Genomic DNA, 25,246 nt, shown 5'->3' with positions numbered 1-25,246 from the left:
CAGTGGACGTTACATTTCAGATGTGTTACGACCCGTGGCTCTACCCCTCAATCGATCACTGCGAAACCATACATTTCAGCAGGATAATTCACGACCGCATGTTGCAGGTCCTGTACGGGCCTTTCTGGATACAGAAAATGTTCGACATCTCCACTGGCCAGCTCATTCTCCAGATCTCTCACTAATTGAAAACGGTTGGTCAACGGTGACCGAGCAACGTGCTCGTCACAATACGCCAGTCACTACTCTCGATCAACTGTGGTATCGTGTTGAAGCTGCATGGGCAGCTGTACCTGTACACGCCTGTTTGACCCAATGCCCAGGCGTATCAATGCCGTTACTACGGCCAGAGGTGGTTGTTCTGGGTACTGATTTCTCAGGCTCTATGCACCTAAATTGCGTGAAAATTTAATCACATGTCAGTTCTAGTATAATATATTTGTCCAATGAATACCCGTTTACCATCTGAATTTCTTCTAGGTGTTGCGATTTTAATGGACAATAGTGTACTAAGGATGGGGAAGGAAATTGGACATGTCTGTTTAAAGGAACCATCCCAGCACTTGCCTGGAGCGATTTATGGAAATCACGGAAAATCTAAATCTTGACGACTGGACGTGTATTTGAACCCTCGTCCACCCGTATACAAGTCTAGTGTGCTAACCACTGTGCCACCTCGCTCGGTATCGGTTTGGACAGGGGACAGGAAAGGCTTGGGGATGGGGGAGGCAGAGTGCATATGATTACATCATCGGGTGTTGGTCAAGTTCAGGGTCGAAGGTCTTTTCTTCTTTGTGTAGCACTTTTAATTGCCAGTAGTGTATAGAATCTAGCCTTGTCACACATCCTGCCCAAAACAGTTACTCTATAAACAGCATAGAAAGGAACCTCCAAATATTTACTATAGCCAAAAAAGGCACGACACTTGACATTCCTGCAGAAACTGAAATATTTATCAACACACAGCATCTGACTACCTACTCTATGAACAGCAGGCTTAAGAAACAAATTTTTCCTTCAGAATTTTGAAGACTTAATAGTTTAAAACAACTAATTAGTCAACCAACTACCCCCCCCCCCCCCCCCCACTGGCCCACACACCCAAATCTCCCCGCCTCTCTCCCTCTCTTTACATACTAACTACTAGACTTTCGTCTCCCTTTTCCGTACAGTCTCAACGTAAATAACTTTAAATATCCTACCATAGAATACATCCTGTATTGTATGTCTAAATGTCCCAGCACTCTACTTTAAAAATAAATAAGTATCTGTATACGTATTACCTTTAGCTGCTATAAAAAGAATGTGCTTTTACTGATATTCCAGATATAATGTTAATGTAAGAACAGACATAAGTCAGCAGATTTTCTACTTCCATTCTTGTTGTCTTTTAAATGTAAGTACAAACAGCTGCAGTTCTCGGCAAATAGTATAACTTCATTTTATTTTATTTTATTTTTGAGCATTCATGTTGTCAAAAACCCCCAATCAGCTTTGATTGAAGTATTTGTCCACACATTAACTGTATTATACACTGAAAGCCAAAGAAACTGGTTTAGGAATGCCTATTCAAATACAGAGATATGTAAACAGGCAGAATACGGTGCAGTCGTTTACTGCTACTATAATGGCAGATTATCAAGATTTAAGTGAGCTTGATCGTGTTACAAACACCGCACGAGCAATGGGACACAGCACCTCCGGGTTAGCGGCTAAGTGGAATTTTCCCGTACGACAATTTCACGAGTGTACGGTGAATATCAGGAATCCGGTAAAGCAACAAATCTCCGACATCACTGGGGCCGGAAAAAGATCCTGGAAGAATGGGACCAAGACGACTTAAGAGAATGGTTCAACGTGACACAACAGCTACTCTTCCGCAGATTGCAGCTGAATTCAATGCTGGGCCATTAACAAGTGTCAGCGTGAGAACCATTCAACGAAACACCATCGATATGGGCTTTCGGAGCCGAAGGCCCAGTCATATACCGTTAATGCTTGCACGACACGAGGATTTACGCCTCGCCTGGTCCCGTCAATCCCGACATTGGATTGTTGATGACTGGAAATATGTTGCCTGATCGGACGAGTCTCATTTCAAATTATATCGAGCGGATGGACGTGTACGGGTACGGAGACTGCCTCAATACCCATGGACCCTGCACGTCACCATGGTACTGTTCAAGCTGGCAGAGGCTCGGTAATGGTGTGGGGCGTGTGCAGTTGGAGTGATGTGGGACCGGTGATACAGACGATGAGACCATGACAGGTGACACGAACATAAGCATCCCGTCTGATCACCTGCATCCAGTCATGCCCATTGCGTATTCCGACGGACATGGGAAATTCCAGCAGGACAATGTGACACCCCAACACGTTCGGAATTGCTACAGAATGGCTCCAGGCACACACTTCAACTGGCCATCAAAGTCCTCAGACATGAACATAATGGAGGATATTTGGGATGTCTTGCAACGTACTGTCCTCCACCCCTTCGTATTCTTACGGGTTTGTGGACAGTCCTGCAGGATTCATAGAGTCACTTCCCTCCAGCAGTAATTCGACATAGTCGCGTCCATGCCACGTCGTGTTGCGGCATTACTGGGTGCTCGCGGGCGTCATACACGATGAAATGCAGGTGTTTCAGTTTCTTTGGTTCTTCAGTGTATGTAAATGTAATGATAGAAATAAGACACCAGATCAGCTGAAGTTTGTTCTTTTAGTTTTTTATTCATTTATTCTATTTTTGGGCATTGATATTAATGACAGTTTGATTAAAATATTTCCCCTTACATTGATCTTATTAGATGAAAACAGAAACATATAATGTCTCTGCGTAAATTACGTTATATTTTCGTATGAAGTCCTTTGTAACGAGCACAGGTTGTACTACACATACTGGTCGCTGGCAAAGTTTCGTAACTACGATATATATGTGAGTAATGTGTGGAAGCTGATTGGGGGGTTTTGACAACAAAACAGCCCATAGAGTCGCAGTAAATACAGATCTCATTTTCGGATCTTAATCGCCATTTAACAGTATACATGGCGATACATTGAAGCATTTTCCATCTCCTCGTTCCAGAGCCAGTCCCAAGAGTTGTGCTTTAAAACAGTCTTGTAACCTGCTGTGCACCATCTGAAGAAAAGCCTGAAAAAGTTCGAAAATCGGTTAATGAAATAAATATCTACTTAAAACAGTGACTGGTTGCAGTTTTCTAAATTTATATTATGTTGGATGATTCCTCATCACGAAGGTCTTGAATGGATTGGGTTACACTTGATCTACATCTACATCTACATCCACACTCCGCAAGCCACCTGACGGTGTGTGGCGGAGGGTACCTTGAGTATCGGTTCTCCCTTCTATTCCAGTTTCGTATCGTTCGTGGAAAGAAAGATTGTCGGTATGCCTCCGTGTGGGCCCTAATCTCTCTGATCTTAACCTCATGGTCTCTTCGCGAGATACGTAGAAGGGAGCAATATACTGCTTGACTCCTCGGTGAAGGTATGTTCCCGAAACTTCAACAAAAGCCCGTACCCAGCTACTGAGCGTCTGTCTTGCAGAGACTTCCACTGGAGTTTATCTATCATCTCCGTAACGCTTTCGCGATTACTAAATGATCCTGTAACGAAGCGCGCTGCTCTCCGTTGGATCTTCTATATCTCTTCTATCAACCCTACAGGGTACGGATCCCACACCGGTGAGCAGTATTCAAGCAGTGGGCGAACAAGTGTACTGTAACCTACTTCCTTTGTTTCCGGACTACATTTCCTTAGGATTCTTCCAATGAATCTGTCTGGCATCTGCTTTACCGGCGATTAATTTTATATGGTCAATCCATTTTAAATCACTCCTAATGCCTACTCCCAGATTATTTATGGAACTAACTGCTTCCAGTTGCTGACCTGCTATATTGTAGCTAAATGATAAAGGACATTTCTTTCTATGTATTCGCAGCACATTACATTTGTCTACATTGAGATTCATTTGCCATTCCCTGCACCATGGGTCAATTCGTTGCAGATCCTCCTGCATTTCAGTACAATTTTCCATTGTTACAACCTCTCGATATACTACAGCATCATCCGCAAATAGCCTCAGTGAAAATGGCTCTGAGCACTATAGGACTTAACTTCTGAGGTCAACAGTCCCCTAGAACTTAGAACTACTTAAACCTAACTAACCTAAGGACATCACACACATCAATGCCCAAGGCAGGATTCGAACTTCCGACCGTAATGGTCACGCGGTTCCATACCGAAGCTCCTAGAACCGCTCGGCCACTTCGGCCGGCTAGCACCAGTGAAAGTCCGATGTTATCCACAAGATCATTTATATATATTGTTGACAGCAACGGTCCTACGACACTCCCCTGCGGCACACCTGATGTCACTCTTACTTCGGAAGACTTCCCTCCATTGAGAATGACATGCTGCGTTCTGTTCTCTAGAAACTCTTCAATCCAATCACACAATTGGTCTGATAATCTATGTGCTCTTACTTTGTTCGTGAGGTTGTTGGCCTGAGAGTAAAGACGAATGATGGTAAAACTCAAAACACTCTCTAGTCGTATTGCTTCTGGTCAGAGTTCTATCTCTATTGACATCATGCTTTCCACCTTCACGCAGATGACGACCGACTGGAGCGCCTGCACATAATCTACAAGTGCAAGATAGAACGTACAAAGAAGGCGCTGGACGCCTACTTTTCTTTGAAGAACGTCTTTCCTGAGCTGCTTCTGAACAGAGATCCCCTTGATAGCAACATCCGACAGAGCACCGAAACTGTGTGAGTACTATTCCCTGTCTACATTCTGTCATTTCAATAGTTGTCACGAAAGGTAAAAGGACAGTATCTCTATTACGCAGTTTTAGAACATTAACTTTATAAATGTCAGGGCTCTGCTGATAGATATAAGCGAATATTTTAAGGATGTCTCAAGAGAGATACCGTTCTGCTTTCTACCGGTATCTGTAACGGGTGGTTTTACTGGTGGATAACATGTTTGTAAGTGATTAGTGTCTTTGTTAAGTCGCGGGTGCTGAATTCGAAAAATAAATCCGTTCTTGCCTGTTGGTGTGTTATGACATCCTCTGTTCTGTCTATTGAAATCCTTGAAAGCACTGTATACTAGTTAGTGTTCTGTACCTAAATATGTGCGCAGGAGACAGAGGGCGTGGAAAGTGGCTGGGAGATGAGCGGGCGCGAATTCTCAACAATTAATAAATATGTTTATTAGTCTGACTCAATTACTCCGACGACATACACAGGGTTACATAAGTAAGGGGTTCAACGCTCAGATTATCAAAATGCCTAACTTAATATCCCATGAAATAGAAGACTCCGTAAAATAACCTGCGCCTATGAAATTTTTGAACCTTAATGTAGAAGGAGCATGAACAAATCACCACCAGTAATAAACAACAGTAAAAGCATGACAAGAAAAATAGGCAATAATTAATTCTTGGCCCAGAATGAAATACAGGGCGAGTCAAAACTCCATGGACACCTTTATAAGTTGGAAGATTAAAGGGAAAATTGAAATGTGATATGAGAACATAGGTTTGAAGTGACATCCGCCATTTTGGATTCAAGTCTTTTTTTTTTTTTTTTTTTAATGGGAAGGGGAGTGTATGACACATCAAATTACACTCGCTTGAGCTCTGGGATTTAGCGGTGTAACTTGTTTTTGTCTATCTTGTATAGTTTAGGGGTTATTAATGTTCAAATTTGGAAAATTACCTTCATACCGACTGCAACAACACATGTTCTACGTGTTGTCCATTCCGTGCAACGCACAACTGTAGTCGCCGCAACCACTCTGAGTGCACACGGAGGGGAGTGTCTCCTGCAATTTGGTCACAGCCATGTTGTGTGCGTTCCTCCAGATGTCAAACGTAATTTGAATCGCGCGCCAAAACCAAGACAACCAATCAGAGACTGTCGTCGACATCTATTAAGCAGCCCACAGAGCATCCCAGGGTGCCCCAGAGAGCATCCCAGAGTGCCCCAGGGAGCTAAAACACCAAGAAGAATCGCTTCTCGGCTTTTGGCAAGATCAATGTGTAGTATTTGTGGCCCTTAAAAGGGCCGATTTGAGAACTGCTTTCAATGATTATATAAAGTACAATTACCCACAATACGACAATCTTCCAAAGAATCAGGACCACTAGCCTTCACCCATAAGTGAATACTACAATCGGAATTTATCTTACGACGTCTACGACAAGACAAAGACAAACTCCCGTGCGGTAAAAGGTAGGAACCCTCACTAGCAATAATAATCTCAGAAACAGGTATAGTACGGTAAGCTAGGATTTCCCTAGTTTCAAAGGATTCCAAACCTGCTCTTCCTGCATTGTTACAAGCAACGAAAGCTACAGTTATCCATCCGTTACCCAAAGTGGAAGAAGAAGAAAGTTTCATTAAAGAAAAATTTAACTTCGCACCACAAAATAAAGTAGGTCCATGAAAAAGAACAAATTGAGTTGGGCGGCCAGTCCACGGGACAACGGCGACCAATCCACTTTCGTGGCAGTTGTTCCTCCAACCATTCACGGACACCAGTGCCATAGGGTGGAGGGGCTCCATCGTGCTGAAAATAAGATTTGAGAATGCCGTCAGCGTTCAGTGTGGAAGGGAAAGTAAGGTCCTGCAGAAGCATCAGAATTTAAAAAAAAAAAAAAAACCGACCAAAGGTTAACATTCTAACTAACAGTATAAATCATTTAAAAGAGAACAGGATATAAAAATGGATCACACCAACAAAGGCTACCAGGTGATCATCTCAGCCACGATAAATAAAAACTGCATGTCAGTGGAGGCTAGCAGTAAGGAGAGATGAAAAAAAAGTTCACTGAACACAACAAACAATAAAACATCAGTTCTCAGCCTTAGTTCACTAGACCCTACAGCGGCCTTTGCGCAGTGGCACTGTGATCTCTTTCGGAATCCAAATTTATGCAGGAAGACATAGTTTCTGCTGTACAAAGATTTGAACTGATCACTGTCGGCACATTTTCTTTAACAGTCATAGAAAGACACCCACCGCAGCTCACAAAATCTGTATCCTGACCATGCTACATTCCCTGGGTCTGCCCTCTTAGGAACTTGGCAGATGTGTTGACTTCTTGCTGGCTTTCTTGATACAGAGTCTACACTGTGGCTCCATCTTATGACGAAAGCGGCCACCCTGTCCTCCACATACATATGCCTGCTATCACTGGCCAACTCCGTAGGCTGGTAAAACTGGCATATGAACAGACTGGTTAGCACGCCATTCGTTGTCCAGCACCATGGAAAGTCTCACCCGCCATTGCCCATGCTGCTGCCGACGTTCGCTACGTGTAGTCCTCACTTCCATACCCACTGTCTCATAAGGCCGCATCTCATTTTAGCGTGGCGCTGCATTCGTCAGACTAAGAAAATATGCGGGGCCCCTGCTCCGGTAAGACTCATCAGCTGTCCGCAGCTCGTGGTCGTGCGGTAGCGTTCGCGCTTCCCACGCCCGAGGTCCCGGGTTCGATTCCCGGCGGGGTCAGGGATTTTCTCTGCCTCGTGATGACTGGGTGTTGTGTGATGTCCTTAGGTTAGTTAGGTTTAAGTAGTTCTAAGTTCTAGGGGACTGATGACCATAGATGTTAAGTCCCATAGTGCTCAGAGCCATTTGAACTCATCAGCTGTACCAGATCCAACAGCTAAATCGGGCGGAATTCCATACTGTCGCGAACAGCTAATTCACAGCACTTTTTTTTTTTGTAGATTTAACTGTCGAAAAATAATCGAAATATGTCAAGGAGTTGCTGCACCTGACCTTCAGTTCAGCAATCCCTCTGTTGCAATTGAAGGGGGTTTGTCACACAAATACCGGTGAATCATGCTTGAACATGTAGAATCATACTGTACTCTTGTTGCTATATCTCACCACTGAGACTTCTGACAGTTATTGCGAATATTGCCGTAAGTACGTAAGTACGTAAAAGTTTGTGTTTTCTACATTGTATCAATTTTTTTATCATATATGTGGAGTATTAATTCTGAAATCATAAAAATGAAAACTTAATGACATTGTAGAGAAGTGCTGTGACATTTCTTTCAGGAGAGAGACTGTGACCAGGACGAGATATGGAAATTCACATATGCTGTTCATCATGTAATACACTCCTGATAGGCTAGTGAAAAGAAGCTTATCCGTTAATTAGCAGACTCTTGATAATAAACTCAAATTATCCTGAAAAGACAAAAAATTTCAGAAGCAAGTATTACGTGAAAAACTCAAAAGGGACTGTGTATCCCCTTACTTACCACTCCCGTAGAGGACCGTGAAGATAAAATCAGCGTAGTATGCACAGAGACAGACGAGCAGTGGCTCTTCCCGCACTCCCTGGGTGAGTGGAAGACAAGATCCATAAGATGCTAAGTACGCTTTGACACGAAGTTCAGAGTGGTTTTCAGAATATGCACATCGATTTACACTATGTGACCGAAAGTATCCGGACATCCCGAATAACATACGTTTTTCGTATTAGGTGCATTTTGTTGACACCAATTGCCATGTGCTCCCAATCAGCGACCTCAGTAGTCCTTAGACATCGTGAGAGCAGAATGCGGCGCTCCGCGGAACTCAAGGACTTCGAACATGGTCAGGTGATTGGGTGTCACTTGTGTCACACGCCTGTACGCGAGATTTCCACACTCCTAAACAGCCCTGGGTCCACTGTTTTCGATGTGATAGTATAGTGGAAACGTGAAGGGACACGTACAGCACAAAAGCGTACAGGCCGACCTCGTCTGTTGACTGACAGAGACCGCCGAATGTAGAATAGGGTCGTAATGTTTAATAGGCAGACATCTCTCCAGACCATCACACAGGAATTCCAAACTGCATCTGGATCCACTGCAACTACAATGACAGCTAGGCGGGAGGTGAGAAAACTTGGATTTCATGCGAACGGCTGCTCATAAGCCATACATCACGCCGGTAAATGTCAAACGACGCCTCGTTTGGTGTAAGGAGCGTAAACATTGGACGATTGAACAGTGGAAAAACGTTGTATGGAGTGACGAATCACAGTCCACAATGTGGCGATCCGATGGCAGGGTGTGGGTATGGCGAATGCCCGGTGAACGTCATCTGCCAGCACGTATAGAGCGAACAGTAAATTTCGGAGGCGGTGGCTTTATGGTGTGGTCGTGTTTTTCATGGAAGGGGCTAGGACCCCATGATGTACTGCGTGGAGGTATTACAACACAGGCCTACATTGATGTTTTAAGTATCTTCTTGCTTCCCACTGTTGAAGAGCAATTCGGAGATGGTGATTGCATCTTTCAACACGATCGAGCACCTGTTCATAATGCACGTCCGGTGGCTGAGTGGTTTCACGACAATAACATCCCTGTAATGCACTGACCTGGACAGTGTCCTGACCAGAATGCTATAGAACATTTCTGGGATGCTTTGGAACGCCGACTTCGTGCCACGCCTCACCGACCGACATCGATACCTCTCCTCAATGCAGCACCGCGTAAAGAATGGTCTGCCATTTCCCAAGAAACCTTCCAGCACCTGGTCGAACGTATGCCTGCGAGAAAGTTTTCATCGAGGCTAAGGGTGCGCCTACACCATATAAAATTCCAGCATTACCGATGGAGGGCGCGTCGTGTATGTCATTTTCAGCCATTTGACCGGATACTTTTGATCACATAGTGTACGTGTCCTCCGCAATTCCCCTGATTATGAGGGCTCCAAGGAATCACATAATGAACTACTATTTTCGTCTAATAAAACTAAATGTAATCACCGCGGAAAAAGGAAAACCATGCAATATCCTAAATTTGTCGTCCGCTGTTAGGCTTGTAGCCCGTCGTGAATAACTGCTGCACCATTGCCACCTGAGAATGTGACAGTGAGCGAAGACGAATACAGTGAGGAAAGTGCAAGATTCAGCGAAGGAGATATGCACCCGAAAATAATATTTCAAGGCCATTATGAATCAAATGACCTACGCCTCCTGTCTAAAAGAGATCTCAACTCCCGTGTTCTTGATTTAAATTTGTCAAAGCAACAGGCTGAACTATTAGCTTCATGATTAAAATGGTATAAACATGTCCTTTGCGATAAAAAAGTGTTTTCTTTCTGAATTCTTCTCCAAAGTATTGGTAATGATACCGAGTAAGTTATGGCAACTCTTAGCCATAATTTCATTATAAATGAGTCTTGGATGTTCATAGATTCCGGGAAAGTTAGCAGCACTGCTTCTCCCCAACGGGAACAAATTTCCTTCCGTTCCGTCTGCTTATGCTCTAATGGCTCTGAGCACTATGAGACTTAAAACCTGACGTCATCAGTCCCCTAGAACTTAGAACTGCTTAAACCTAACTAACCTAAGGACATCACACATACAGCCATGCCCGAGGCAGGATTCGAACCTGCGACCGTAGCGGTCGCGCGGTTGCAGACTGAAGCGCCTAGAATCGCTCGGTCACACCTCTGCTTACGCAGTTAATCTGGTGGAGACATATGAGAGCTTTAAACTGCTGCTCGTGCTTGTCCAGTGTTAAGATGCTTTTAGACCTGCGCGATTTCCCGTGTGCGCTAGGTGCATGGAGCCATTATTCCCTCTTGGTTGTTGTACATATTGTATATGACCCGTCTCTCCCTATAGCTTACCCCTACTTTTTTCAGAATCTCGAACACCTTGCACCATTTTATATTGTCGAACGCTTTTTCCAGGTCGACAAATCCTATGAAGGTGTCTTGATTTTTCTTTAGCCTTGCTTCCATTATTAGCCGTAACGTCAGAATTGTCTCTCTCGTCCCTCTACTTTTGCTAAAGCCAAACTGATCGTCACCTAGCGCATTCTCAATTTTCTTTTCCATTCTTCTGTATATTATTCTTGAAAGCAGCTTCGATGCATGAGCTGTTAAGCTGATTGTGCGATAATTTTCGCACTTGTCAGCTCTTGCCGTCTTCGGAATTGTGTGGATGATGCTTTACCGAAAGTCAGATGGTACATCGCCAGACTCATATATTCTACACACCAACGTGAATAGTCGTTTTGTTGCCACTTCCCCCAATGATTTTAGAAATTCTGATGGAATGTTATCTATCCCTTCTGCCTTATTTGACCGTAAGTCCTCCAAAGCTCTTTTAAATTCCGATTCTAATACTGAATCCCCTATCTCTTCTAAATCGTTTCCTGTTTCTTCTTCTATCACATCAGACAAATCTTCACCCTCATAGAGGCTTTCAATGTATTCTTTCCACCTATCTGCTCTCTCCTCTGCATTTAACAGTGGAATTCCCGTTGCACTCTTAATGTTACCACCATTGCTTTTAATGTGACCAATGGTTGTTTTGATTTTCCTGTATGCGGAGTCTGTCCTTCCGACAATCATACCTTTTATATGTCTTCACATTTTTCCTGCAGTCATTTCGTCTTAGCTTCCCTGCACTTCCTATTTATTTCATTCCTCAGCGACTTGTATTTCTGTATTCCTGATTTTCCCGGAACATGTTTGTACTTCCTCCTTTCATCAATCAACTGAAGTATTTCTTCTGTTACCCATGGTTTCTTCGCAGCTACCTTTTTTGTACCTATGTTTTCCTTCCCTACTTCTGTGATGGCCCTTTTTAGAGATGTCCATTCCTCTTCAACTGTACTGCCTACTGCGCTATTCCTTATTGCTGTATCTATAGCGTTAGAGAACTTCAAACGTACCTCGTCATTCCTTAGTACTTCCGTATCCCACTTCTCTGCGTATTGATTCTTCCTGACTAATGTCTTGAACTTCAGCCTACTCTTCATCACTACTATATTGTGATCTCAGTCTATATCTGCTCCTGGGTATGCCTTACAATCCAGTATCTGGTTTCGGAATCTCTGTCTGACCATGATGTAATCTAATTGAAATCTTCCCGTATCTCCCGGCCTTTTCCAAGTATACCTCCTCCTCTTGTGGTTCTTGAACAGGGTATTCGCTATTACTAGCTGAAACTTGTTACAGAACTCAATTAGTCTTTCTCCTCTTTCATTCCTTGTCCCAAGCCCATATTCTCCTGTAACCTTTTCTTCTACTCCTTCCCCTACAACTGCATTCCAGTCGCCCATGACTATTAGATTTTCGTCCCCCTTTACATACTGCATTACTCTTTCAATATCCTCATACACTTTCTCTGTCTGTTCATCTTCAGCTTGCACGTCGGCATGTATACCTGAACTATCGTTGTCGGTGTTGGTCTGGTGTCGATTCTGATTAGAACAACCCGGTCACTGAACAGTTCACAGTAACACACCCTCTGCCCTACCTTCCTATTCATAACGAATCCTACACCTGTTATGCCATTTTCTGCTGATGTTGATATTACCCGATACTCATCTGACCAGAAATCCTTGTCTTCCTTCCACTTCACTTCACTGACCCCTACCATATCTAGATTGAGCCTTTGCGTTTCCCTTTTCAGATTTTCTAGTTTTCCGACCACGTTCAAGCTTCTGACATTCCACGCCCCGACTCGTAGAACGTTATCCTTTCGTTGATTATTCAATCTTTTTCTCATGGTAACCTCCCCCTTGGCAGTCCCCTCCCGGAGATCCGAATGGGGGACTATTCCGAAATCTTTTGCCAATGGAGAGATCATCATGACACTTCTTCAATTACAGGCCACATGTCCTGTGGATACACGTTACGTGTCATTAATGCAGTGGTTTCCATTGCCTTCTGCATCCTCATGTCGTTGATCATTGCTGATTCTTTCACCTTTAGGGGCAATTTCCCACCCCTAGGACAAAAGAGTGCCCTCAACCTCTATCCGCTCCTCCGCCCTCTTTGACAAGGCCGTTGGCAGAATGAGGCTGACTTCTTATGCCGGAAGTCTTCGGCCGCCAATGCTGATTATTTATCAAAATTTAGGCATTGATGGGGATCGAACCCGGGACCGAAGACGCTACCCCTAGACCATGGGTCTAGGGGTACACTATGTGATCAAAAGTATCCAGACATCAGGCTGAAAATGACCTACAAGTTCGAGGCGCCATCCATCCGTAATGCTGGAATTTAGTATGATGTTGGCCCACAATGAGCCTTGATGACAGCTTCCACTCTCGCTGGCATACGTTCAGTCAGGTGCTGGAAAGGTTCTTAGGGAATGGCAGCACATTCTTCACGGAGTGCTACACTGAAGAGAGGTATCGATTTCGGTTGGTGAGGATTGGCACGAAGTCGGCGTTCCAAAACATCCCAAAGGTGTTCTGTAGGAATCAGTTTAGGACTCTGTGCAGGCCAGTCCATTACAGTGATGCTATTGTCGTGTAAGCACTCCGCCGTACGCCGAGCATTACGAACAGGCGTTCGATCGTGTTGAAAGATGCAGTCGCCATCCCCGAATTGCTCTTCAACAGTGGGAAGCAAAAAGGTACTTAAAACGTCAGCGTATACCCGTGCTGCGATAGTGCCACGCAAAACAACAAGGTGTGCAAGCCCCCCTCCTTGAAAAACACGACCACATCATAACACCACCGCCTCCGAATTATACTGTTATCACTACACAACATGGCACAGGACGTTCACCGTGCATTCGCCATACCCACACCCTGCCATCAGATCACCACATTTTGTACCGTGATTCGTCAGTCCAAACGTTTTTCCACTGTTAAATCGACCAATGTTTAATTTCCTTACACCAAGAGAGGCGTCTTTTGGCATTTACTGGCAAGATGTGTGGCTTACGAGCAGCCGCTCAAACGTGAAATCCAAGTGTTCTCACCTCCCGCCTAACTGTCATATTACTTGCAGTGGATCCTGATGCAGTTTGGAAATCCATTCTGGTTGTCTGGATAGATGTCTGCCTATTACGCATTACGACCCTCTTCAACTGTCGGCGGTCTCTGTCAGTCAACAGACGAGGTCGGCCTGTACTCTTTTGGGCTGTACGTGTCCCTTCACGTTTCCAGCTCCCTATCACATCGGAAACAGTGGGCCAAGGGATGTCTAGGAGTGTGGAAATCTCGGGTACAGACGTATCACACAAGTGACAACCAATCACCTGACCACGTTCGAAATCTGTGAGTTTCGCGGAGCGTCCGATTATGCTCTCTCACGATGTCTAATGACTACTGAGGTCGCTGATTTGGAGTACCTGACAGTAGGTGGCAGCACATTGCACCTAATATGAAAAACTTATGTTTTGGGATGTGTCCGGATACTTTTGATCAGATAGTGCATGTTGGCGGCAGTAGAATGCTGCCAGCTCGCACTAGCAGACTGGTGAACAATAAACTGCAGTCATGTAAGAGGTCATGTTATTGAAATCTAGAGGTCAACAATGTGCACGGTGCGAGCTTTCACGAACTTCTTTTCGACATTTGCCATCATTATCGAACACAGTCATTTGCCGTAGTCGTCTGAGCAGAACACACGATTGACTTTTATCAAGGTCACCGTGATATACGAAGTAAGAATGTATCTAGCTACGACAGCGACGCGCTTTTTTCAGGCGTATTCGTATTTAAAACCCCTTGAAGTGTTGCAGTTCGGATCTGATAACATTCGAAAGGAACACCTCATATCTATATATTGTAGCTGGAGTCAAGAATGATGGCGGTCGAGCTTACAGATTTTCTGGCACTAATGAGCATTTTGTAGGGATCTCAGTGCTCTGCTGTGAATGTCGTAGCCATTGCAAGCATTAAACGTGATCGTAGCGAAATAGTGAATTTTTATTCCATTTGTGACAAGTTGTCACGGCTGATGGTGATGGTACGTTACAAATTATGCTCAAGCAACCGGGACACATGATTCGCAGTATACATTCTTTCTTCGCGTCAACTGAATAATGAGCTAAGACCTTGACCAATGACATCGTAGTTTATTGATTGGTATAAATATCTTTATTTTCTAGCCATACATAATAAATCGGTTGTCTTCTGTGGCGAGGCGTCATCATTGTGAACTGAAATACAGTAAACTGTTTTCAAAAAACATGGCTAGACATTGTGTACGATTTTTGTCGCTTGTATTAATTTAAAGCATTTGTTCGTTTCAGTTCATTTAGTTTCATTTCACAGTACTTTTGAGATATTTTGGAAGAATTGCTTTTCATTCAGCACAACTTTCACTTTTGATGTCATTTGTAGGTATGGAAGACTTGAAGCAGGATTCGTCAGCTGCAGTATGGAATACAAATTTTACAGATCTCGCCATTTTTCGCCTTTGCTAGGACTAATATTACTAAGGTAGATCAACTAAAGCACGGGATACAAATTCTACTGTTCTAGGTTATTTCGCCGTCGCTAGTACTACTATTATAAATTTCATTCAATACTATTAGTATCGAAGACGAAAAAAAAAAAACATTGTATCCCATACTTCAGTTGGCTCATATGGGTCAACGGAAGTATATGATATAAATTTTATGTACGTCGTCATTTTTCGCCTTCGCTTGGTTCAGGTGAGATACAAGACAGCATTGTTACGTGTGTCGATTTTTTGTCTTCGCTAGCATTTATATCCTATTCTTCAGTTGGCCTATACAGGTTAGTTGAAGTATAGGTACAAATTTTTCGTGCGTCGGTCTCTTAGCCTTCGCTGAGCAATAGGATGCTAGTAGCAGCGTAGGCGAAAGAAGACACATAGGTCAACTGAAGAATAGGATACTAGTGCTATAGAAGATGAAATTGTCGACATAGATTAAATTTGTATCCCCACTGCAATTAACCTATATAGATCAAGTGAAGTTCGGGATGCAACTTATACAGGGTGTTACAAAAAGGTACGGCTAAACTTTCAGGAAACATTCCTCACACACAAAGAAAGAAAATATGTTATGTGGACATGTGTCCGGAAACGCTTACTTTCCATGTTAGAGCTCATTTTATTACTTCTCTTCAAATCACATTAATCATGGAATGGAAACACACAGCAACAGAACTTACCAGCCTGACTTCAAACACTTTGTTACAGAAAATGTTCAAAATGTCCTCCGTTAGCGAGGATACATGCATCCACCCTCCGTCGCATCGAATCCCTGATGCGCTGATGCAGCCCCGGAGAATGGCGTATTGTATCACAGCCGTCCACAATACGAGCACGAAGAGTCTCTACATTTGGTACCAGGGTTGCGGAGAAAAAAGCTTTCAAATGCCCCCATAAATGAAAGTCAAGAGGGTTGAGGTCAGGAGAGCGTGGAGGCCATGGAACTGGTCCGCCAATACCAATCCATCGCTCACCGAATCTGTTGTTGAGAAGCGTACGAACACTTCGACTGAAATATGCAAGAGCTCCATCGAGCATGAACCACATGTTGTGTCGTACTTGCAAAGGCACATGTTCTAGCAGCACAGGTAGAGTACCCCGTATGAAATCATGATAACGTGCTCCACTGAGCGTAGGTGGACGAAACTAAAATGAGCTCTAACATGGAGATTAAGCGATTTCGGACACATGTCCACATAACATCTTTTTGTGTGTGAGGAACGTTTCCTGAATGTTTGGCCGTAGCTTTTTGTAACAACCTGTATATGTCAACTGAGGTATTCCATTTAACGTTACTTCTGTCCCTTTTTCCTTTCTTATTTGCGCTAGTATCCATTCTTCAGCTGAACTATAGGTCAGTTGAAGAATAGGACACTATGACTCACAGAAGCTACGTACTTAACATTATGTTCGAAATATGAATGTAAGTGATATATGTGTACCATCTGTCTTTCTGTTCTGCATTCCTTTGTTTCTCAAAATTCGTCTTTGCTGTTAAAATTGTGCAATATGTCATCTCTGGTAACTTATGATGTCATTGTGCAAAGCCGGTGGGTTGTCTCCTATTCTTCAGTAAACCCTTTCTTCAAGCGCACAGCACGTGTGTGCACATACCGCAATTGTCGTTTGGAACTGGCAACAATGCAATCCCCGTCCGTGTCTCGAGCTGGGCGAAGCGCCATCGTTCGTATCTCGGACTACAGAGCGCAAGCTTTCACTCGTACTGTGGCCAGCGCGTGCGCGTCGGACAAGTTACGCCTTTATTACGCGGCAGCTATAAAGTGCGGAGGAAGAAAAGCAGTATGATTGCCGCTGCGACCATTAGTTCAGGCTGAAAACTGCTGGCATATTTCCTGATATTGCCTCTTTTTACATATTCGAGCGGCAGTGTATAATATTTATGGACAGAGATAGCCAGCCTGCGAGCCGAATGGCCTGTGCGCGGGCAGAACAAAAGGCGTAACGGGGCGCCGAGCAGGAGGGCGACCCGGCGGCAGGGGGGAGGTCTTTGTTTGCTGCAAATGTTTATGCATCAGCGGGGATTTATCGGCGCGCCGCACCTGACCATCGGGATGCTCGCTTGTGGTATGCCCGAGGCGGGTGCCCGGTGGGCAAGGCTGAACAAGCCCGCGTGCGGTGCTCGCCGGTTCCACGGTTGTTGGCACAGTGCGTGATAGGCATGTAGTAGTAGCAGGAAGGCAGCAGTTGTTTGGCTGATGACGCTAGTTCTAGGCCACAGCCTGGCGGAAACAAGGCAGGACGCTGCAGCGAACCGTGTAGCCTGGTACCGGGATCGACGCTGAGCCCATGGCTCGAAACATTGTAAACAGTGAACACCACAGCTACAAGTGGGCTCTTGTTCTGAACAAAGCTATAGCCGACTACGCAACAACACATTCGGAGTAATGTAGGAACAGGAATCTCACTGATGAGAATCTTGATAGTAGGAGGTAATCTTTATTTAAATTGATCTACGTCATACTCCTGCGGTCTGAAGTGCCATCCCACGGTTCGCACGGCTCTCCCCCCCCTCGGAGGTTCGAGTCCTCCTTCGGGCATGGCTGTGTGTGTTCTCCTTAGCGTAACTTACTTTAAGTTAGATTAAGTCAACATGGGTTGAGAAAACATCGTTCCTGTGAAACACAAGTAGCTCTTTATTCACATGAAGTGTTAAAGACGATTGACAAGGGATTTCAGATTGATTCCGTATATCTGGATTTCCGGAAGGATTTTGATACTGTACCGCAAAAGCGGCTCGTAGTGAAATTGCGTACTTAAGGAATATCGTCTCAGCTATGTGACTGGATTTGTGATTTCCTGTCAGAGAGATCACAGTTCGTAGTAACTGACGGAAAGTCGTCGCGTAAAACAGAAGTGATTTTGGGAGTTCCGCAAGGTAGTATTATAGGCCCTTTGCTGTTCCTTATCTATATAAATGATTTGGGAGACAATCAGAGCAGCCGTCTTCGGTTGGTTGCAAATGGCGCTGTCGTTTGTCGATTAATAAAGTCTTCAGAAGATCAAAACAAACTGCAAAACGATTTAGAAAAGATGTCAGAATGGTGTGAAAAGTGGCAGTTGACCCTAAATAACGAAAAGCGTGTGGTCATCCACATGAATGCTAAAAGGAACTCGTTAAACTTCGGTTACACGATAAATCAGTCTAATCTAAAAGCCGTAAATTCAACTAAATACCTAGGTATTACTATTACGAACAACTTAAATTGGAATGAACACACAGAAAATGTTGAGGGGAAGGCTAACCAAACACCGCGTTTTGTTGGCAGGACACTTAGAAAATGTGCTAGATCTACTAAGGAGACTGCCTACACTACGCATGGCCTTCCTCTTTTAGAATTATGTTCCCCGGTGTGGGATCCTTACCAGATACGACTGACGGAGTACATCGAAAAAGTTCAAAGAAAGGCAGCACGTTTTGCATCATGGCATAATATGGGAGAGAGTGTGACAGAAATGATACAGGGTTTGGGCTGGATATCATTGAAAGAAAGGCGTTTATCGTTGCAATGGAACCTTCCCACGAAATTCCAATCACCAACTTTCTCCTCCAAATGCGAAAATATTTTGTTGACACCGACCACGATAAAATAAGGGAAATCGCAGCTCGTACGGAAAGATATACGTGTTCATTCTTTCCGCGTGCTATACGAGATTGGAATAGTAGAAAATTGTGAGGGTGGTTCTATGAACCCTCTGCCAGGCACTTAAATGTGATTTACAGAGTACCCCTGTAGATGTAGATGTGCAAGTAGCGTGTAAACCTAGGGACCGATGACCTTAGCAGTTTGGTCTCAAATGAACTTACCACAAATGTCCTACATCCTACTCCCCAAGCCACCTAATGGTGTGTGGCGGGGGGTACTTTCGGCACCACTACCTGATCCCTCCTACGCTGTTCCACTCGCTAGTAGTGTATGGCAAAAACGATTGTCAGTAACCCACTGTATTGGCTCTAATTTTTCGAATTTTCTCCTTGTGGTCAATACGCAAGATGTATGTGGGGTGAGGGGGAAGTAATATGTTGTCCGACTCCTCCTGAAAAGTGCTGTCCCGAAATTTCAAAAGTAAATCTCTCCGTCATGCGCACCGCCTCACGGAGAAATTCTGCATCTATACAGTCCAGCCACATTAACATGACCACCGCCTACGTTGAACGTCAAAGGGCGAGAACCACTCGTAGAGAGCAGGTGGAATCACTAGCGGTATATAAAGCATGAATGGAAGGGGGCAGTGAGTGCTGTGGGCAACAGTGCAACCGTTCTCAAAATGTGGAAGCGAAGTGATTTATCTGACCTCCAAATGTGCATGATCATTGGTCTCCGGGCCAAAGGTAGAAGCATTTCTTAAATGGCTAAATTTGTTAACTGTTCGCGTGCCTCCGTGGTAAAGGTATACCCTGCAGGGAAAAAGGGCGCTATAGAAAACTGGCGCCCAAGCAACTGTGGTGCACCAAGGCCGTAAATGACAGGTGAAAGACAGCTGTGGATATGTGTACGGTCTTATAGCTCTGCTACGGTTGAGCAGCTGACGACCCAGATGAACCAAGGAGCTGTCAACAGTGTCTCCTCAACCACCAGAGTGAGGAGACTGCTGTTCATCGGCGGCGAAGGAAGGAATTTGCATGAAAATACCGCAACTGGACATCCACTGGGTCTCGGCAGGTGGCTTTTTCAGATGAATCACGTTTTATACACTCTCGGACAGATAGCCACTGATGTATACAGTTTGAAACATCTGAAAGAAAACACCTTGCAGCAATCGTCAGAAGGGTCGAAGCCGGAGTAATGGTTTCGTGGTGTTCAGAGGGTGATCCTGACATTCTGGAAGCCAAAATGCATCAACACAAGTATGTATCTGCCTTTGGGCTCATGTCCACCTCTACATGCAGTTCCTCGGCTCGATGACATCTATCACTAGGACAATGCAACGTGTCACTCAGCTCGCAGAGTACGCGCGAGGTTCGAAGAGCGCCAGGACGAGTTTACCGTACTACCCTGGCCACCAAATGCACCGGATTTGAACGTAGTCGATAACCTGTGACCACATCGACCGGGTTTTTTTGGGTGATGGATCCTCAACCGAGAAATGTAGTGCTGCCGATCACTACACTAGAATCAGCATTGCCCAAAATCCCTGTCGGGATCTTGTAGAACCTCATTGATTCTCTTCCTGCACGTCTTGCAGCGCTCTGTTCTGCAAAAGATGGTTTTCAGCCTTTTGACAGTCTTTTGACATGTGACTGCGTAGTATACGTATTATCAAATGGAATTATGAATCAACAAATACTGAATCAAATTGTTTAATAACAAATAAGATATTTTTGTTTTTAATTTGTAATCTCACAAAAACGATTTAACATTGTGATGCAGACATGCGGAAACGTCTTATTGTTAACTGAAGAGTGAATATATATTTTAATAATACCCTTCATACTCTACAGAAAAGTATGTCAGTATCCACTCAACATTTTCCCTTTTTGTACCAAATTTTAATTTACTGTGAATTCTGATTGTGTCAGGCGATTATTGAGCAACAATAAGAAATGCCTTACTTTTATGTAAACGCACTACTGGACATTAAAATTGCTTCACCACGAAGATGACATGCTACAGACTCGAAATTTAATCGACGGGAAGAAAATGCTGCGATATGCAAGTGATTAGCTTTTCAGAGCATTCATACAAGGTTGGCGCCGGTGGCGACACCAACAACAACGTGCTGACATGAGGAAACTTTCCAACAGATTTCTCATACACAAACAGCGGTTGACCGGCGTTGCCTCGTGAAACGTTGTTGTGATGCCTCATGTAATGAGGAGAAATGTGTACCATCACGTTTCCGACTTTGATAAAGGTCGGATTGTAGCCTATCGCGATTGCCGTTTATCGTATCGCGACATAGCTGCTCGCGTTGGTCGAGGTACAATGACTGTTAGCAGAATATGGAATCTGTGGATTCGGAGCGTAATACGGAACGCTGTGCTGGATCCCAACGTCCTCGTATCACTAGCAGTCGATATGACAGGCATCTTATCCGCATGGCTGTAACAGATCTTGCAGCCACGTCTCGATCCCTGAGTCAACAGATGGGGACGAACGCAAGACAACAACCATCTGCACGAACAGTTGGACGACGTTTTCATCAGCATGGACTATCAGCTCGGAGACCATTGCTGTGGTTACCCTTGACGCTGCATCAAAGGTAGGAGCGCCTGCGATGGTGTACTCAACGACGACCCTGGGTGCACGAATGGCAAAACGTCAATTTTTCGGATGAATCCAGGTTCTGTTTACAGCATCATGATGGTCGCATCCGTGTTTGGCGACATCGTGGTGAATGCACACTGGAAGCGTATATTCGTCATCGTCATACTGGCGTAACAACAGGCGTGGTGGTATGGGGTGCCATTGGTTACACGTCTCGGTCACCTCTTGTTCGCATTGACGACACTTTGAACAGTGGACGTTACATTTTAGATGTGTTACGACCCGTGGCTCTACCCTCCATTTGATCCCTGCGAAAACCTACATTTCAGCACGATAATGCACGATCGCGTGTTGCAGGTCCTGTACGGGCCTTTCTGGATACAGAAAATGTTCGACTGCTGCTCTGGCCAGCACATTCTCCAGATCTCTCACCAAGTAAAAACGTCTGGTCAATGGTGGCCGAGCAACTGGCTCGTCACAATACGCCAGTCACTACTCTTGATGAACTATGGTATCGTGTTGAAGCTGCATGGGCAGGTCTACCTGTACACGCCATCCAAGCTCTGTTTGACTCAATGCCCAGGCATATCAAGGCCATTATTACGGCCAGAGGTGGTTGTTCTGGTACTGATTTCTCAGGATCTATGCACCCAAACTGCGTGAAAATGTAATGACATGCCAGTTCTAGTATAATATATTTGTCCAATGAATACCCGTTTATCATCTGCATTTCTTCTTGGTGTAGCAATATTAATGGCCAGTAGTGTATAATATTTACGGAAAGTAAAGGAAAAATCTCACATGTCTCTTGCAGTGTTACAACCTCACTAATGTAAGCACCTTTATCCACCAAAGGCTTTTAGAAGAGTCCATTAATACAGTAAGTAGTGGTTTCTGATCGGCAAGATCCACGGTGCTGTTTGAAGGGTATCCAAGAGCGCACGGTAGCCAAGTAATGACCACCTGTCAGCGAGCCTTGAAGTTGCTCGTCTGGTCTCGCATGTCTGGAGCTGAGAGCCTCGCGGGACGGCCATTATCGTAGCCCTCTTCGGGGCCTCTCACGACCAGCGCCGTAGCTCGGCGACGCAGGAAGGCCGATCGCTAAAATCTTATCATCCGCCATTAACGAGCCTCCCTGAGGAGCGGCGATGGTCGCCATAAGTCAAAGGCGAATGGCCGCGCCGGCTGCGCGCTGGAATATTGGATGAGGCGGCTGCCGGCGTGGAGCGCTGCCAGCAGGCGCGGCGTGATCCACCGCCGCAGCGGCGGGAAGCGGCGCCGCGGTCCGGCGCCCGCATATCAACGCCTGCCACTGTGCCTTACAGGCGTGGTCACGCTGCTGCAAGCATATCCGCTAAGGATAGTGTTGAGCCTCGGAGGATCTGTCAAATGAGGCTCAGCTAGGCTGTAGCGAAGATGAGGGCACCAGTGGGGCATTTCTAGTGTTAACGACTGTCAGTGGGAGCAAGAATTATTGGGCCAATCCTGTCTAAAAATTTCAAATATAGAGTTTGTAGGGTGTCAGGCAAATCCAACACCTTACAATAAAACCCTGACATGCTAGCAAATCCGGCAGTATGTCACATAGCTCCGAATAAAACCTGACATTAAATTTACCAAAGTAATACCATCAATGAGTGAGCAAATGGAATACCACAGACTAACACAAGAACGCTTAAATGCATGTCATACCTTCCCACCGTGAAACAGACGCAGTTCCGAGGGGAGAAACGAGAACAGAAGCGGAGAGCAGAGTCGTGTAGGCCAGGAGGCCCTACGATAAGGGACACCCACATCGCCGGCCGATCGCCAAGACAACCCCTTCCCCCCCCCCCAGCCCATGTTAAAAGGTAGAGCCCTCCAGAAGAACATTATAGATCTTACGATAACGCTAAAAGGGCCACACCAGCTGCAAGTTTTAGCATGAGACTATACGCGTCTCTGTTACGTTGCAAACATTAAAAACATTGCCCCACCACGAAAAGGATAACGTTTCTCATTGGATAGACCGAATTTTGTAGGCGGAGCTTAAGGTTAACATTGAGACCGTGATTGGTCAGTTGAAAACACAGCCAGATACCTTTTTCTTAAACCAACTTCGAGAAATTGTAGTAAGGAGAGGTTAGAGGGAGTTGCTTCCGAGACGGTGTGGTGTGTGGAGCTGCGCCGCCCGCCGCATAAGAGCGCATAAGGCTTCACTCAGAACTGCAGAAGTCTCATCTGTTACATCCCCATTTTACTTAATACTAGTGTCGATCGTCAATTAAACTTCGTGGTACTCACATTTGCTTCTGGAAGTTAAAATCTGAAACGCGATGATTTTTCTGTTATATAATTATTGAGAAGCTACATCAGCCACTGTAATTTACGACAAGTTAAATAAGTAATTAAAGATAATTGAGGGTCACTGTAGACCATTTTGATAGTTTTCTCTTTTATGAAGCTTAAACCTAGATTATAGATGTGATATGGCATAGGTCATCCTTCGATCCATTGTAGAACTTCTAAACCCATTCAGGGAATATTCGTTCACATTTTTTTGTTGAACGTAGTTGGTTTTTAGCATCCTGTATTAAAATATTTCCTCTTATCAATAGTGCAATTTATAAACAATGTTTTGTGAGTAGAATAAAAATGCCAATGGTAAACTTAACTGCTTTTTCGACGTTATTTTACCAGCTAACTAAAAATAGGAAAGCCTTGAACCCTTTCCACTAAATTTAGTTAGTATTAAGATTCTTTTACATGGAGTGCAGTGGAGCTGACGCTGAAATAATTAAGTATTTGATTATATCATCGCTAGTCTCACTGAACTCTTTTGAACTCTACATGTTATGTGTGGTCTGGCGTCTCCTTACCAGCAACAGGTCCGAGGTTCAAACTAGTCAATTCCCTAAAAAACACGCTCAGAGCGTAGTTGCGCGAAAGTGGTAGGGAGACACGATATAGACCAAACAGACACCACGCGAATGTTAGAAGTTTTTATTTTTTGTGTAAAATGTTCTCTGGAATGTCCACTTTATTGTAGTGTTAATCCTAAGTCATATTCCATTATCGAACGCAATTTATACAAAAGAGTTTCCGAACCCACTCACAACGGGAAGAAATAGTTAACACCGTGGCCCCTGTGGTATCACGTAATTTCAACGACGGCCTAACACGCGTTCTGGCTCGAACTCGAAATCGTACCAGCCTGTTGCAGCTTCTGCAGAAAAGAGGATGAAAAGCGTTTCGAGCGACCTGGTCAGAGAATAACAAAATCTGTCAAAGAGTCCGCAGGGTCACCATGGCCACGAATAAGACGTTTGTTGATGTGGAAGGATTCCCGTATGATCCAAGGATGGCTGACTGGAGGTATGTTTAACGTAACCGAAGCTTTAAACGCGATATTCCCGAAATCATATTTTTAAAAGTGGCCGAAAACAAACTTGAGAACGGCACATACTGATCGTCCGCCTCCGTAGCGTAGTGGTACCGTTGCCGCCTACCATGCAGGGGGCCCAGGTTCGATTCCCGGCAGGGGACTGGGTGTTGTGTGTCTAATATCATTATCATCATCATTGACTCGCAAGTCGCCAATGTGGCGTCTACTGAAAAGGACTTGCAATACTGCGGCCGGACTCCCCCGCATGCGGCCTCCGGCCAACAATCCCATATGATCATCTCTCTCTCTACGGCATTGATCGCAGTTTCAGTATTCTAAGTAGTTGGATTTTCTGTCAGCAGATATAAGAGTATTTAAGTATCTTCAAAAGCCTATTT

This window comes from Schistocerca americana, chromosome 4 (genome assembly GCF_021461395.2).
Source record: "Schistocerca americana isolate TAMUIC-IGC-003095 chromosome 4, iqSchAmer2.1, whole genome shotgun sequence".
Lineage (NCBI taxonomy): Eukaryota > Metazoa > Arthropoda > Insecta > Orthoptera > Acrididae > Schistocerca > Schistocerca americana.
The sequence above is the reverse complement of the archived record's forward strand: the minus strand, read 5'-3'. Positions refer to the sequence as shown.